Below are 18,149 nucleotides of genomic sequence, written 5' to 3'. Positions count from 1 at the left end.
CGGGCGGCGGGACGAGGCCCAGGCGGAGGCGAGCGGGCGCCGCGGCTGGAGGGCGGAGGCGAGCTGGCGCCGCGGCTGGAGGGCGGCGGCGGTCGGCCGACTCGGGCGCGCTGCGGGGTGGCGCCGGCGGGGCTGCCGGGGCGGCGCCAGACGCGGGATCGGGCGGCGGCGCGGGCGCGGGGAATGGCGCGGGGAACGGCGGCGCGCGGGGAACGGCTCGGGCCCAGCGCGGGCGCGGGCGGGCCGACCGTGGGCCTCGCGGGCCGCGGTGGTAGAGGGAGAGAGAGGAGGCGTGGGCGACACGTGGCGGCGGCGGATTTGCTGCGGGCAGCGGCACGATGACGTGGCGACGCCTGATTCGCCGGGGTGAGGTGGAGGCTGGACGTGTCCAGCCGTCGGCGGACATGTTCGGCGGCGCGGAGGGAGGATTTAGGGTTTCATCTGAGATTTGGACGGTGGAGGCACATAATTATAGGTAGAGGGAGCTAGGAGAGTCCAAATGAGGAGCGGTTTTCGGCCACGCGATCGTGATCGAACGACCGAGAGCATGGAGGGGAGTTAGGTGGGTTTTGGGCCACTTTGGAAGGGGTGTTGGGCTGCAAAGAGAGAGGGGCTTTACGGTTACCTGGTTAACCGTTGGAGTACCAAACGACCTCCAGATGGCACGAAACTTGACAGACGGTCTACCGGTGGTATACCAAGGCCACTTGGCAAGCCTCGGGCCATTCCGAGAAAGTTTAACACCCACTCACAACGAGAGACAAAAGGGGAACGCCGGAGGACATAGAAGCACCGGATTGCAAAACGGACAATGGGGAAAAAGCTCGGATGCATGAGACGAACACGTATGCAATGCAATGCACATGATGACATGATAAAATACAACACGCAAGCAAATGACATGGCAATGACGACGAATAACTGGCAGACACTTGGCGCATCGGATCCGTGGCGTTACACTCCCACCCACTGTCGGCGTTCTTGAACGGGGGTCCCCAGACTTGCCTGCCTGCGGCCCGCGGCGTGGCCCCACCAGTGGCCCAGTACGGCACATCTTCATCAACCAAACACTCAAGACCCTCGCGAGGGGCCAAGCCTCGCGGGGCAGATGACACAAGGCCTCCTTAGGAGTGGCCTCACCAGGCGGGCTCGCGAGGAGGCGGAGAGATCAAGGCAAGGGTTACCTCACGAGGTTCCCGTGACGCAAGCCATGACGACCAAGGCCAGATGGGCGCCAGCACGTGGAATGTTCTCGTTTCCTCTTTGGTGCTAAGGGGGCAAGCGCAGGCATGGAGTACTGATGCATCAGGCAAAGGTTTCCATATCGGTGCAACAAGACCAATGCCAGCAGGACGGCAGGACGGAGGTCGTCGTGGAGCCCAAGACGGCGTCATCACTAGCGCCTTTGATAGGTGAAGACCACCTTTAGTCAGGATAGCTTGTACTAGCTGTCCCCCTTCAAAATGGCCGTTGTTGGATCCCTTCCCGCTCAATATTTGGGAAGAGGACCAGAGCCTCTATAAATAGGGCTAGCCATCACAGTAGGGTGGATCCAGTTCATCTTCACACCACACTAGCTCAAGAACACCTCTCATCAGGAGGCTGTTCTTCCCTTGTATTGTTCATCATCAGCCCAAGAGGTAATCCACCACACCACACACAGGAGTAGGGTATTACACCACAACGGTGGCCCAAACCTGTATAAATCTTGTGTCTCTTATGATGTGAGTTCGTTGACCTAGCTTAGGGATCACGGCGAGGCTGAGAGCGAGATTCAGTAGGGAGAAATCTTCGTGCGCACCCCAGTGTTTGAACCTCAAGGGTTTTGCCGGAACCCAAAATCTGACATTTGGCGCGCCAGGTAGGGGTGCATCAGAGCTCTTCCTTCCGTCGACCCGCACTCTGCCAACACCGCGCTTCGCCCTCATGGCGGACATCGCGCTTCCGGCTCCGGCAACCGATGCCAGTGCTGGGGCCAGGGGGCTCTGAGCCTTGGCCCCTGCCTTACGGCAAGTGTAGTGACCGCACAAGTTCAAGCCAGAGATGTCTCCGCGCTACGACGGTGCGACAGACCCGGAGGTTTTCCTGCTGGTGTATGAGGAGGCCGTCCTCAAGGCCGGGGGCGACGACAAGGTCATGGACAACTGGCTTCCAATGGCCCTTACTGGCGTCCCGCGTGCGCGGTTGGTCAACCTGCCGGCTTCTTCCATGGCCTCCTGGGAGGAGCTGCGTAACCTCTTCCTCGCCCACTACGCGGCGCCGGCGCCCCAGGTCGTCGCAGCTTGATACGTCCATTTTGCATCATGCTTTTATATCAATATTTATTGCATTATGGGCTGTTATTACACATTATATATCAATACTTGTGGCTATTCTCTCTTATTTTACAAGGTTTACCATGAAGAGGGGGAATGCCCGCAGCTAGAATTCTGGCTGGAAAAGGAGCAAACATTGGAAACCTATTCTGCACTGCTCCAAAAATCCCAAAACTCTATGGAACTTATTTTTGGAATTAATAAGAACTATTGAGCGAAGAAACTACCGGAGGGGGCCCACACCCTGGCCAGAAGGGTGGGGGCGCGCCCACCCCTACTAGGCGCGCCCCCTGTCTCCTGGGCCCCCTGGTGGCCCTCCGGTGTCCATCTTCTACTATATGAAGGCTTTTACCCTGGAAAAAATCATGGGCAAGCTTACGGGACGAAACTCCGCCGTCACGAGGCGGAAGCTTGGCGGAACCAATCTAGAGCTCCGGTAGAGCTGTTCTGCCGAGGAAACTTCCCCCCGTGAGGGGGAAATCATCACCATCATCATCACCAACGATCATCTCATCGGGAGGGGGTCAATCTCCATCAACATCTTCACCAGCACCATCTCCTCTCAAAACCCTAGTTCATCTCTTGTATCCAATCTTGTATCAAAACCACAAATTGGTACCTGTGGGTTGCTAGTAGTGTTGATTACTCCTTGTAGTTGATGCTAATTGGTTTACTTGGTGGAAAATCATATGTTTAGATCCTTAATGCATATTATTAGTCCTCTGATTATGAACATGAATATGCTTTGTGAGTAGTTACGTTTGTTCCTGAGGACATGGGTGAAGTCTTGCTATTAGTAGTCATGTGAATTTGGTATTCGTTCGATATTTTGATGAGATGTATGTTGTCTTTCCTCTAGTGGTGTTATATGAACATCGACTACATGACACTTCACCATTATTTGGGCCTAGAGGAAGGCATAGGGAAGTAATAAGTAGATGATGGGCTGCTAGAGTGACAAAAGCTTAAACCCTAGTTTATGCGTTCCTTCGTAAGGGGCTGATTTGGATCCATATGTTTAATGTTGTGGTTAGGTTTACCTTAATACTTCTTTTGTAGTTGCGGATTCTTGCAATAGGGGTTAATCATAAGTGGGATGCTTGTCCAATTAAGGGCAGTACCCAAGCACCGGTCCACCCACATATCAAATTGTCAAAGTATCGAACTCGAATCATATGAGCGTGATGAAAACTAGCTTGGTGATAATTCCCATGTGTCCTCGGGAGCTCTTTTCTCATTATAAGAAATTGTCCAGGCTTGTCCTTTGCTACAAAAAGGATTGGGCCACCTTGCTGCACTTTATTTACTTTCATTGCTTGTTACCCATTACAATTTATCTTATCACAAAACTATCTGTTACCTACAATTTCAGTGCTTGCAGAGAAAACCTTACTGAAAACCGCTTATCATTTCCTTCTGCTCCTCGTTGGGTTCGACACTATGACTTATAGAAAGGACTATGATAGATCCCCTACACTTGTGGGTCATCAAGACTCTTTTCTGGCGCCATTGCCGGGGAGCGTAGCGCTTTTGGTGAGTGGAACTTGGTAAGGAAACATTTATATAGTGTGCTGAAATTTTCTATCACTTATTACTATGGAAACTAATCCTTTGAGGGGCTTGTTCGGGGTATCTTCACCCCGACTAGAGGAGCAAAGAATTGCTCCTCAACCTACTGAACCTATTGAAAATATTTACTTTGAGATTCCTTCGGGTATGATAGAGAAACTGCTAGCTAATCCATTTGCAGGAGATGGAACATTGCATCCCAATTTACACCTTATCTTTGTGGATGAAGTTTGTGGATTATTTAAGCTTGCAGGTATTCCCGATGATGTTGTCAAAAGGAAATTCTTCCCTTTATCTTTGAAGGGAGATGCATTGACATGGTATAGGCTATGTGATGTTGTCAAAAGGATCTTGTAATTACAAATGATTGAAGTTGGAATTTCACCAGAAGTTCTATCCTATTCATCTTGTTCATCGTGATCGTAATTACATATATAATTTCTGGCCTCGCGAAGGAGAAAGCATCGCTCAAGCTTGGGGCAGGCTTAAGTCAATGTTATATTCGTGCCCCAATCATGAGCTCTCCAGAGAAATGATTATTCAAAAAATTTATGCTCAGCTTTCTCTCAATGATCGCAACATGCTCGATACTTCCTGTGCTGGTTCTTATATGCTGAAGACTATTGAATTCAAATGGTACTTATTGGAAAGGATTAAACGCAACTCGGAAGATTGGGGTTCCGACGATGGTAAGGAATCAGGTATGACACCTAAGTTTAATTGTGTTAAATCTTTTATGAATACCGATGCTTTTCATGGATTTAGCGCTAAATATGGACTTGACTCTGAGATAGTAGCTTCTTTCTGTGAATCTTTTGCTACTCAGTTGATCTCCTTAAGGAGAAGTGGTTTAAATATAATCCTCCCGTTGAAGTAAAAGTAGTTGCACCTATTACAGTTGAAGAAAAGACTGTCACCTATAGTGATCCTATCGTTCCTACTACTTATGTTGAGAAACCTCCTTTTCCTGTTAGGATAAAGGATCATGCTAAAACTTTGACTGTTGTTCATAAGAGTAATACTAGGACTTATACACCTCCTAAGCAAATCAAAGTTGGACCTAGTATTGCTATGGTTAAAGATCTCTTGGATGATGATTTGGATGGGCATGTTATTTACTTATGTGAACAGGCTGCTAATATTGCTAGACCAAATGCTAAGATACATAGACCTGTTGTAGGCATGCCTGTTATTTCTGTTAAAATAGGAGATCATTGTTATCATGGCTTATGTGATATGGGTGCTAGTGCTAGTGCAATACCCTATGACTTATATAAAGAAATTATGCATGATATTGCACCCACTGAATTGGAAGATATTGATGTTACCATTAAGCTTGCTAATAGGGACACCATTAAACCAGTTGGGATTGTTAGAGATGTTGAAGTCTTGTGTGGGAAGGTTAAATATCTTGCTGATTTTCTTGTTCTTAGTTCCCCGCAAGATGACTTTTGTCCCATTATTTTTGGTAGACCCTTCTTGAATACAGTTAATGCTAAGATTGATTGTGGAAAGGATACTGCTGCAATTGGCTTCGAGGGTATGTCTCGTGAGTTTAATTTTGCTAAGTTTCGTAGAAAACCTTGCGATAGAGAATCACCTAGTAAGGATGAGATTATTGGTCTTGCTTCTATTGCCGTGCCTCCTACTGATCCGTTAGAACAATATTTGCTAGACCATGAAAATGATATGTTTATGAAGGAAAGAAGGGAAATAGATGAAGTGTTCCTTCAACAGGAACCTATGCTGAACCACAACCTACCAGTTGAAATTCTAGGGGATCCCCCTCCACCCAAGGGTGATCCCGTGTCTGAACTCAAACCATTACCTGATAATCTTAAGTATGCTTATCTTGATGAAAAGAAAATATATCCTGTTATTATTAGTGCTAACCTTTCAGAGCAAGAAGAATAAAGATTATTGAAAACTCTCAAGAAGCACCGTGCTGCTATCGGATATACTCTGGATGATCTCAAGGGCATCAGTCCCATGTTATGCCAACACAAAATTAATCTGGAGGACGATGCCAAACCAGTTAGAGATCCTCAACGACGACTGAATCCTAAGATGAAAGAAGTGGTAAGAAAGGAGATACTAAAGCTCCTTGAGGCAGGTATAATTTATCATGTTGCTGATAGTGATTGAGTAAGCCCTCCACTGTGTTCCTAACAAGGGAGGACCGTTGTTCCTAATGATAAAGATGAATTGACCCCGCAAAAAATTATTACAGGTTATAGGATGGTAATTGATTTCCGTAAATTAAATAAAGCTACTAAGAAAGATCATTACCCTTTACCTTTTATCGATCAAATGCTAGAAAGACTATCCAAACACATACATTTCTGCTTTCTAGATGGTTATTCTGGTTTCTCTCAAATACCTGTATCAGCGAAGGATCAATCTAAAACTACTTTTACTTGCCCTTTCGGTACTTTTTCCTATAGACGTATGCCTTTTGGTTTATGTAATGCACCTGCTACCTTCCAAAGATGTATGATGGCTATATTCTCTGACTTTTGTGAAAAGATTTGTGAGGTATTCATGGATGATTTCTCCGTCTATGGATCCTCTTTTGATGAGTGATTGAGCAACCTTGATCGAGTTTTGCAGAGATGCGAAGACACTAGTCTCGTCTTGAATTGGGAAAAGTGTCACTTTATGGTTAATGAAGGCATTGTCTTGGGGCATAAGATTTCCGATAGAGGTATTGAAGTTGATAAAGCTAAAGTTGATGTTACTGAAAAGATGCCATGTCCCAAGGACATAAAAGGTATAAGAAGTTTCCTTGGTCATGTCGGTTTTTATAGGAGGTTCATTAAGGACTTTTATAAAATCTCTAGGCCCTGACTAATTTATTGCAAAAAGATATTCCTTTTGTCTTTGATGATGATTGTGTAGAAGCATTTGAAATACTTAAGAAAGCTTTGATCACTTCACCTATTGTTCAGCCACCTGATTGGAATTTACCCTTTGAAATTATGTGTGATGCTAGTGATTATGTTGTAGGTGTTGTTCTAGGGCAAAGAGTTGATAATAAATTGAATCTTATGATCTCTTTATGTAATCGAGTCCATGAGCTATCTGTAATTAAGATTAGTGTTGAGTCAAGGGATTTGCTATCTTGCTATGATCTTGAGAAGGTAGAAAGAATAAAAGAGTTCATATTGATCTTATGGATAGTAATAACTTCACACATAGAAAGTATGAGGCATAAAAGTTGTTGAGAGTTGACAAACGTAGTTTTGGTCATCGTTGCAATTAATAGGAAGTAATAAGGAAAGAGAGGTCTCACATACAAATATATTATCTTGGACATCTTTATGATTGTGAAGCACTCATTAAGTATGACATGCTAAAAGAGTTGATGTTGGACAAGGAAGACAACGTAATGGTTTATGTTTTCTCACATCTCAGTTAAAGTATATTGTCATTGACCTTCCAAACATGTTGAGCTTGCCTTTCCCCCTCATGCTAGCCAAATTCCTTGCACCAAGTAGAGATACTACTTGTGCTTCCAAATATCCTTAAACCCAGTTTTGCCATGAGAGTCCACCATACCTACCTACGGATTGAGTAAGGTCCTTCAAGTAAGTTGTCATGTTGCATGCAATAAAAATTGCTCTCTAAATAGGTATGACTTATTAGTGCAGAGAAAATAAGCTTTATACGATCTTGTTGTGGAAGCAATAAAAGCGACTTACTGCATAATAAAGGTCCACATACAAGTGGCAATATGAAGTGACATTCTATTGCATTAAGATTTCATGCATCCAACCCTAAACGCACATGATAACCTCTGCTTCCCTCTGCGAAGGGCCTATCTTTTACTTTATGTTTTTACTTTATGCTTGAGTCAAGGTGATCTTCACCTTTCCCTTTTTATTTTGTCCTTTGGCAAGCTCCTCGTGTTTGAAAGATCATGATATATATATCCAATTGGATGTAAGTTAGCATGAACTATTATTGTTGACATCACCTAAAGGTGAATACATTGGGAGGAAACACAGTAAGCCCCTATCTTTCTCAGTGTCCGGTTGAAACTCCATAACCACAAGTATTGCGTGAGTGTTAGCAATTGTAGAAGACTACATGATTGTTGAGTATGTGGACTTGCTGAAAAGCTCTATTCTTGACTCTTTCTGATGTTATTATAAATTGTAATTGCTTCAATGACTGAGATTATAGTTTGTTAGTTCCCAATGAAGTTTCTGAACCATACTTAACATTGTGAATTGATTTTTACTTTCAGAAAAATATAAAAAGATTTGCCTTTTTATTCGCCTTCTTCCGTTCGTCTTTTTGTTTGCTTTTTGGTTGCTTGTGTGCTAGATTGCTCGCTTTGTCACGATGAATCAAGAGATTACGAAGTTGTGTGACTTTTCCAACACTAATAAAAGGATTTTATTAGTGCTCCAATTGCTCCCGCCACTAGTGTGGAATCTTATGAAATTAATGCCGCTTTGTTGAATCTTGTTATGAAAGAACAATTTTTCGGCCTTCCTAGTGAAGATTCTGCATCCCATCTAAATAATTTCATTGAATTGTGTGATATGCAAAAGAAAAAGGATGTGGATAATGATATTGTTAAATTGAAGCTAATTCCATTCTCACTACGAGATCGTGCTAAAACTTGGTTTTCATCTTTGCCTGAAAATAGTATTGATTCTAGGAATAAGTGTAAAGATGCTTTTATTTCCAAGTATTTTCCTCCTGCTAAGATCATCTCCCTTAGGAGCAATATAATGAATTTTAAGCAACTTGATCATGAACATGTTGCACAATCTTGGGAGAGGATGAAATTGATGATAAGAAATTTCCCATGGTTTGAGTTTATGGATGATCATACAAAATTTCAATGCCGGATTGAATTTTGCATCTAGATATCTTTTGGATTCGGCCCCGAGAGGTACTTTTATGGACATCACATTATGAGAAGCTACTAAAATCCTAGATAATATTATTGCTAATTACTCTCAATGGCACACCGAAAGATCCTCTACTAGTAAAAGTGCATGCGATTAAAGAAATTAATGTTTTGAGTGGAAAGATGGATGAATTAATGAAATTGTTTGCTAGTAAGAGTGCTCCTACTGATCCTAATGATATGCCCTTTTCTTCTTTGATTGAGAATAATAATGAATCTATGGATGTGAAATTTGTTGGTAGGAACAATTTTGGTAATAACGCATATAGAGGTAATTTCAACCCTAGGCTGTTTCCTAGTAATTCCTCCAAAAATTATGGTAATTTCTACAAAATTTATTATGGAAATTATAATAATATGCCCTCTGATCTTGAGAAAAATATTAAATAATTTATTAGTTCCCAAAAGAATTTCAATGCTATGTTTGAAGAAACATTGCTTAAGATTGATGATTTGGCTAGGAACGTGGATAGGATTTCTCTTGAGATTGATTATTTGAAAATTAGATCTATTATACCCAAGCATGATATTAACGAGTCTCTAAAAGCTATGTTGATTTCTATTGATGAATGTAAATAAAGAACCTCTAGGATGCATGCTAAGCCAGAATGGTTTGTAAAAGCGTGTTCTTTGATTTCTCGTGAAAATAATTGTGAAGATCTTAAAGTGATTGATGTGACTCCTATTGAATCTTTGTTTTCTAATATAAATCTTGATAAATATGGGACTAGAGATGAGTCAACTTTAGCTAGAAGGCGTCCCAATGATTCGGAGTTTATAGATCTTGATGCACAAATTTATAGAAGTGGGATTGGAGAGGTCAAAACTTTAAGTAGCAATGAACCCACTCTTTTGGATTTGAAGGACTTTAATTATGATAATTCTTCTTTGATAGATTTTATTTCCTTGTTGCAATCCATTTTGAATTCTCCTCATGCTTATAATCAAAATAGAGCTTTTACCAAACATATTGTTGATGCTATGATGAAATCTTTTGAAGAAAAACTTCAGTTGGCAGTTTCTATCCCTAGAAAGGTTTATGATGAATGGGAACCTACCATTAAGATTAAAATTAAATATTATGAGTGTTATGCTTTGTTGATTTGGGTGCTAGCGTTTCCACGATTCTGAAAACTTTATGTGATGCACTAGGTTTCCATGAATTTGATGATTATTATTTAGATTTTCATCTTGCGGATTCCACTATAAAGAAACCAATGGGAAGGATTAATGATGTTATTATTGTTGCAAATAGGAATTATGTGCCCGTAGATTTCATTGTTCTTGATATAGATTGCAATCCTACATGTCCTATTATTCTTGGTAGACCTTCCCTTAGAACGATTGGTGCAATTATTGATATGAAAGAAGGAAACATTAGATTTCAATTTCCGTCAAGGAAGGGCATGGAACACTTTCCAAGAAATAAAATTAAGTTGCCATATGAACCTATTATGAAAGCTACTTAAGGATTGCATACCAAAGATGACAATACCTAGATCTATTGCAATATGCCTAGCTAGGGGCGTTAAACAATAGCGCTTGTTGGGAGGCACCCCATTTTATTTTTGTGTTTTTGTTTTGCTACTGTTCTTGAATAAAATACACATCATTACCTCTGTAGTAATTGTGTTTGGGTGTTTTAATTAGTGTTTGTGCCAAGTAAGACCTTTCGGATGGCTTACGGTGATAGTTGATTTGATCTTGCTGAAAAACAGAAACTTTTGCACCTAGTAAAACAATCTTAGAAAATCAACGAAGCATGCTTTTGATCTGAATTTTTTACACCACATTGATATACAAATTTACAGGTTGTCCTAATTTTTCAGAACTGTTGGAGTTACAGAAGTAGTCATAATTTCTAGATTGCTACAGATTGTTCTGTTTTTTGTGTTGTTTGCTTATTTTCATGAATCTATGGGTTGTATCGGGGGTATGAACCATGGATAAGTTGGAATAGAATAGATATTACACCAATATAGATAAATAATGAGTTCACAACAGTACCAAAAGTGGTGATTTTATTCTCTTATACTAATAGATCTCATGAGTTTTCTGTTGAGTTTTGTGTTGTGAAGTTTTCAAGTATTGGGTAAGGATTTGATGGACTATGGAATAAGGAGTGGCAAGAGCCTAAGCTTGGGGATGCCCAAGGCACCCCAAGGTAATATTCAAGTACAACCAAGAGCCTAATCTTGGGATGCCCCAGAAGGCATCCCCTCTTTCGTCTTCAATCCATCGGTAAATTTACTTGAGGCTATATTCTTATTCACCACATGATATGTATTTTGGTTGGAGCATCTTGTATGATATGAGTCTTTGCTTTTCAGTTTGCCACAATCATCCCTGCTTTACGCACCTTTTGAGAGGGACACGCTTAAATTGTGAATTTATTACAATACTCTATGTGCTTCACTTATATCTTTTGAGCTAGGCAATATGCTCTAGTACTTCACTTATATCTTTTTAGAGCACGGCGGTGGCTTTATTTTATAGAAATTGTTCAACTCTCTTGCTTAACTTATATTATTTTGAGACTCTCTAAACAGCATGGTAATTGGCTTTGGTTATGAATTTAGTCCTAATATGATGGGCAACCAAGGGGGATATAATAAAAACTTTCATATTAAGTGCATTGAATACTATGTGAAGTTTAATTCCTTATGATTGTTTTGAGATATAAAGATGGTGATATTAGAGTCATGCTAGTGAGCAATTGTGGATTGGTAGAAATACTTGTGTTAAAGTTTGTGATTCATGTAGCATACATGTATGGTGAACTATTATGTGATGAAGTTGGAGCATGATTTATATATTTATTGTCTTCCTTATGAGTGGCGGTCGGCGACGAGCGATGGTATTTTCCTACCAATCTATCCCCCTAGGAGCATGTGTGTAGTACTTTGTTTAGATAGCTAATAGACTTGTTCAATAAGTATATTAGTTATTCATGACTAATGTTGAGTCCATGGATTATACGCACTCTCACCCTTCCACCATTGCTAGCCTCCCCAGTACCGTGCAACTTTCACCGGTGCCTTACACCCACGATATACCTTCCTCAAAACAGCCACCATACCTACCTATTATGGCATTTCCAGAATGATTCCGAGATATATTGCTATTCAACTTCCACCGTTCTGTTTATTATGACACGCTTCATTATTGTCATATTGCTTTGCATGATCATGTAGTTGACATCGTATTTGTGCCAAAGCCACCATTCATATGTTTTATACATGTCACTCTTGAGTCATTGCACATCCCAGTACACCACCGGAGGCATTCATATAGAGACATATATTTTTTCTAGTATCGAGCTGTAATTCTTGAGTTGTAAGTAAATAAAAGTGTGATGATCATTGAGGGAGTCCTGGACTAGGGGGTGTCCGGATAGCCGAACTATCATCATCGGCCGGACTCCAAGACTATGAAGATACAAGATTGAAGACTTCGTCCCGTGTCCGGATGGGACTTTCCTTGGCGTGGAAGGCAAGCTTGGCAATACGGATATGTAGATCTCCTACCATTGTAACCGACTCTGTGTAACCCTAGCCCTCTCCGGTGTCTATATAAACTGGATGGCTTTAGTCCATAGGACGAACAACAATCATACCATAGGCTAGCTTCTAGGGTTTAGCCTCCTTGATCTCGTGATAGATCCACTCTTGTAATACCCACATCATCAATATCAATCAAGCAGGACGTAGGGTTTTACCTCCATCAAGAGGGCCCGAACCTGGGTAAAACATCGTGTCCCTTGTCTCCTGTTACCATCCGCCTAGACGCACAGTTCGGGACCCCCTACCCGAGATCCACCGGTTTTGACACCGACATTGGTGCTTTCATTGAGAGTTCCTCTGTGCCGTCACAATCAGGAGGGATGCCTTTTCCCGTCTTTAAAGACGGCGCTGTCGTCAAGGGAGCTTTGGCCACCGGCCAAACTATCCGGCTAGGCGGTTTTCTTATGATCGCCTGTTCGGTCGCCGCTCCGACAATGACCTCTTAGGTCATCAAAAGCGATCTTCACGTCAACTCGAAATTCGCCGAGCAGCTAGATCCGATGGAGCTCTCCTCCGTAAATGAGCTCTTGGATCGCATCATCGCCCTGGGAGTCGCTACAGACTACGATCAGATTGCGCTTAAAACCGATCTGAGAGAAATTAAATCTCCCCAGGCTACCCACCATGTTGTTGTGGTAGAGGAACAACGCGGCGACTCTTCTTCTATGTTAAAGACCAGTTATGTCCGGATTCCCGATCCCTCCATGCCGGATTCTCGCGGAGGGACGGACGTCAATCAAGTACTGAACCTAAAGTCAGGCATCGGACCAGATTTGTTGGATAACATCCAGCAATCCAAGCTTCCAAATCCAAAAACTTCTCGGCCTTTGAGCCTCAGATTGGGCAGGGTTCCGAATTTAATTCCGCCCACCCACCCAAACATAAGCGATCTATCTCAAATACGACAAGAGACCGATGAAACAGTACATCATTACTGTGCCAGATTCCTCCTGGTTATGGACAGGATAAAGGACTGCCGTGAGGAAAGCGCAATCTCAATTTTCTACAACAATTGCACGGACAAGGGAATCATGAACGCCATAAGTCGTCGCGAAGTTACACGCTTCACCGACCTGGCGACCATAGTACAAAAATACTGTGCGATGGAGAGTGCCTGGAAAACCGAAACCAGGTTTTGGGACAATCCGGCCCTGAACACAACCCTAGTTCAAAATAAAAGGGTGCGTCATACTCAAGCATCTGGGTTAAAAACCAAAAAGCAAAAACCCCCTAAAGGGCACAGAACCATACTGGTGGGATGGCTCAACGGACCCTGTAAAATCCATAGTACAGAGGGCGCCACTCCAACACATAGCCTTCGAGCATGTTGGATACTACGGCAGGTGGCCAAAAGTGGCGAAGGTTTTCTAAGCCCGGGTAACCAGCCCAACAGTACCAGTACGGTATTAACAGTCTTTGAGACTTCCGCCTCAAATGATATGCGGAAACGAACAATCCACAGCCTCGCCGAAGTCTACCAAGTAGCAACAACAAATCCATGGAGCGACACGGCTATCACCTTCAATGCCAGCGACGAACCTAAATTCCGAATAGCCCGAGCACCAGCCGCATTGGTCCTCAGTCCGATAGTGGACGACTTTCGTCTTACCAAGGTACTCATGGATGGCGGCAGCGGATTAAACCTCATCTACGAGGAAACCCTCCAAAAAATGGAAATTGACTGGAGCCGCATTGAGCGAAGCAGCACAACCTTTAGAGGAATAATCCCTAGTCGGGAAGTACGCTGCACAGGAAAAATCACACTAGATGTAGTGTTCGGCTCACCGGACAATTACAGGTCCGAGGAGGTCACGTTCCAAGTGGCCCCGTTCAGCACCGGATATCACGCCTTGTTAGGGCGAGAGGCATTCACAATCTTCCAAGCTATACCCCATTACGGGTACATGAAGCTTAAAATGCCCGGGCCCAATGGAATTATCACTCTTGTCAGTGATCCAGATATAGCACTCCGCGCTAAAAATAAGACAGCCGCACTAGCCCTAGAGGCATTGTCCGAAGCCCTAGCAGCAGAGGAACTCACTGCGCTGTGCTCCACGGTGGATAGGGACGATGTGATACTCGATAAGAGGTCTAAATCCACCTCTTTTAAACCAGTAGACGAAATAGTCAAATTCCAGGTCCATCCAACGGACCCCACAAAGACGGCCTCCATTGGGGCCCAATTAAACCTTGATGTAGAAGCCGCACTACGAGAATTCCTTCGGGAAAATTGGGACATTTTTGCCTAGCACCCTTCAGATATGCCAGGAATCCCACGCAGGCTGGCAGAACACAGCCTAAATATCCTAAAAGGATTCAAGCCAGTCAAACAGGCTCTTCGGCGATTTTCCGAACCCAAAAGACAGGCAATGGGAGAGGAGCTAGCCAAACTCCTAGAAGCCGTATTCATCAGAGACATAAAACATCCGGACTGGCTAGCAAACCTGGTAATGGTACCAAAAAAGGACAAATCCTGGCGCCTCTGTGTCGATTTCAAAGACCTTAACAAGGCTTGTCCAAAGGATCCTTTCCCCCTCCCCCGCATCGACCAAATCATCGATGCTACCGCAGGGCACGATTCATTGTGCTTCCTTGACGCATACTCCGGATACCATCAAATCAAGATGGCGGAAAAAGACCAGGCCGCAACGGCATTCATTACTCCATACGGGCCATTCTGCTTCAACACAATGCCCTTCGGACTCAAAAACGGCGGCGCAACATATCAGCGCATGATTCAGACATGTCTGGCTACCCAGATAGGCAAAACAGTGGAGGCATACGTAGACGATGTGGTCGTTAAGACCAAACACGTCGAAACTCTAGTAGACGATTTGAGGCTTACATTCGACAACCTCCGAGCATACGACATTAAGCTCAACCCAGAAAAATGTGTTTTCGGCGTACGAGCCGGAAAGCTCTTGGGCTTCATTGTATCCGGTAGAGGAATTGAAGCAAACCCAGCCAAGATCCGAGCTCTGTCACAATTGGATATTCCAAAAGACCTCAAACAAATACAAAAACTAACTGGATGCATGGCGGCTCTAAGCCGCTTCATCTCCCGTTTGGGAGAAAAGGCGCTGCCCCTCTATCGCCTCCTCCGGCGCACCAAACACTTTGAATGGACGGGTGCTGCCACGGCCGGACTCGAAGAAATTAAGGCCACATTGGCAACAAATCCGGTCCTGGCCGCGCCCAACCTGGGCGAACCTATGTTATTATATATCGCGACAACACATCAAGTCGTCAGCGCCGTACTCATCGTCGAACGAGAAACAGAAGGGCACAAATTCCATCTTCAAAAACCAGTGTACTACGTATCCACTGTCTTAACTCCATGCAAGTCCCAGTACCCACTTTATCAAAAGATAGCGTATGCGGTGTTCATGGCAGCCCGGAAGCTGCGACACTACTTTCAAGAGTGTTCCATAACGGTGGCCTCCGAAGTACCTCTCAATGATATTATAAACAATCGCGACGCGATGGGCACGATTGCAAAATGGGACATTGAGCTCTTACCATTTGACATAACCTACAAACTACGGCGAGCTATAAAGTCGCAAGTTTTGGCTGACTTCATCGCCGAAAGGACCGAAGCCGAACTCCCTAAAGAGTACGGCGCATACTCCAATTGGGTCATGCATTTCGACGGCTCCAAAATGTTGGCTGGCTTGGGGGCTGGCGTCGTCTTGACGTCCCCAACCGGAGACACAGTCCAATACGTACTTCAAATAATGTACACGGACTCCAACAACGCAGCCGAATACGAGGCCCTTCTACATGGTCTCCGGATGGCAATCTCCATGGGCATTCAACGCCTAGAGGTGCGCGGGGATTCAAACCTCGCAATATCCCAAGTAAATGGAGACTTTGACGCCAAGGATCCAAAAATGGCAGCCTACCATAACGCCGTCCTAAAAATGTCAGCTCGGTTTGAAGGACTCGAATTCCACCATGTAGCCCGGGATAATAACCAGGCAGCAGACGTGTTGGCACGCATCAGCGCAAAACGCGATGCCGTCCCTCCAAACATCTTCCTAGAGCAGCTCTTTAAGCCATCCCTATTATGGGAAGAGGAATCCGGAAATAACAACCCGGAACCAACTGCACCACCCAACACGGAACATTCTGACACAATCGGTGGCTCAGCCAATGAAATAACACCTTCAGCCCATGAAATAATGGCAGTAATTGCCCCGTGGACAGAACCATTCCTAGCCTACTTAATCAGGCACGAACTTCCCAAAGACCAAAATGAGGCCCGCTGCATAGTTCGGCGATCTAAAGCCTACAAGGTCCATGAGGGAGAACTTTATAAGAAAGCACAACCGGAGTCCTTCAAAGGTGTATCTCCGAAGAGGAAGGGCGAAATCTCCTGGCTGAAATTCACGCCGGACTCGGCGGGCACCACGCCGCAGCCCGGGCCCTTGTAGGCAAGGCCTTCCGTACAAGATTTTATTGGCCGACAGCCCGGGCAGATGCTCAGGACTTAGTCCAACGATGCGTCGGTTTGGAGCTCTTTGCTAATCAAAGCCACATGCCACCCACCGCCCTCAAAACTATACCCATCACTTGGCCGTTCGCGGTATGGGAGCTTGACATGGTTGGACCCCTTAAAGGGGGAACCCACAAGCAAAAATACTTATTGTTCATGGTGGACAAATTCACCAAATGGATAGAGGCCAAGCCAGTGAAAACGGCAGAATCCGGACTTGTGATAGACTTCATATATGGGGTAGTACACCATTTTGGTGTCCCCCACAGCATCATCACTGATAACTACACGAATTTCACGGCCGACGAGGTTAAACTCTGGTGCAAAAACATGGGCATCAACCTCGACTACACTTCAGTCTATCACCCTCAAACTAACGGTCAAGTGGAACGAACAAATGGTCTAATCATGAGTGGCATTAAACCCAGATTAGCGCGGTCCCTCACGGAATCTAACACGCACTGGGTAGAGGAGCTCGACTCCATACTCTGGGGGCTGCGGACCACGCCAAACCGCACTACCGGATTCACACCATTTTTTATGGTATACAGCGTTGAGGCAGTTTTGCCCTGCGATATAATTCATGACTCACCTCGTGTGCGCATGTACGAAGAAAGAGAAGCCGAGTTGGATCGGCAGGACAGTTTGGACGGCTTAGAGGAGGAGCACGACGTGGCAAAATCCCGTTCCGCATTCTATCAGCAGCAGGCTCGAAGATATCAAAGCAGAGAAGTACGGGCCAAAACTTACAATGTTGGCGATCTAGTTCTACGCCTGCCGGACAAGAAAAAGGACAAACTTAAGCCCAAATGGGAAGGTCCCTTCATCATCGACCAAGTCCTTACCGGCGGTGCATACTGTCTACGCGACGCATCTAACAATCGACTCGAGCCAAACCCATGGAACGCAGCCCGTGTCCGAAGATTCTACGCCAAGCGCCGGGCTCAGAGTTCGTCTCCTTCCTCCGTCCACCTTTCATATTTTTTCGCTGTCTTTGTTTTCCCTCCTTTTTCCTCCCTCTTTCAGTACAAGCCTCTTGAGGGATGATCTGCCCTTTGTTCACACTCACTTGATGTGCTACTCGCACTCGTTATACCTGGGGGCTTCTTTAACAGAAGCTTATTTATATGGGCTTCAGGCCCAACACATGTGTCATACTTCCGCATGTACCTTTTACTCACCATTATATGCATCGATATGACTAAAGTTTTGGCCAAGTTGTGTTGCCTGGCTCCTGTGCTTACCCCTACGTTCCCGATTGTTCGGCTAGGAGGTAAAGGGAG

The sequence above is a fragment of the Triticum dicoccoides genome, chromosome 4B, assembly GCF_002162155.2.
Source record: "Triticum dicoccoides isolate Atlit2015 ecotype Zavitan chromosome 4B, WEW_v2.0, whole genome shotgun sequence".
Classification (NCBI taxonomy): Eukaryota; Viridiplantae; Streptophyta; class Magnoliopsida; order Poales; family Poaceae; genus Triticum; species Triticum dicoccoides.
The sequence above is the reverse complement of the archived record's forward strand: the minus strand, read 5'-3'. Positions refer to the sequence as shown.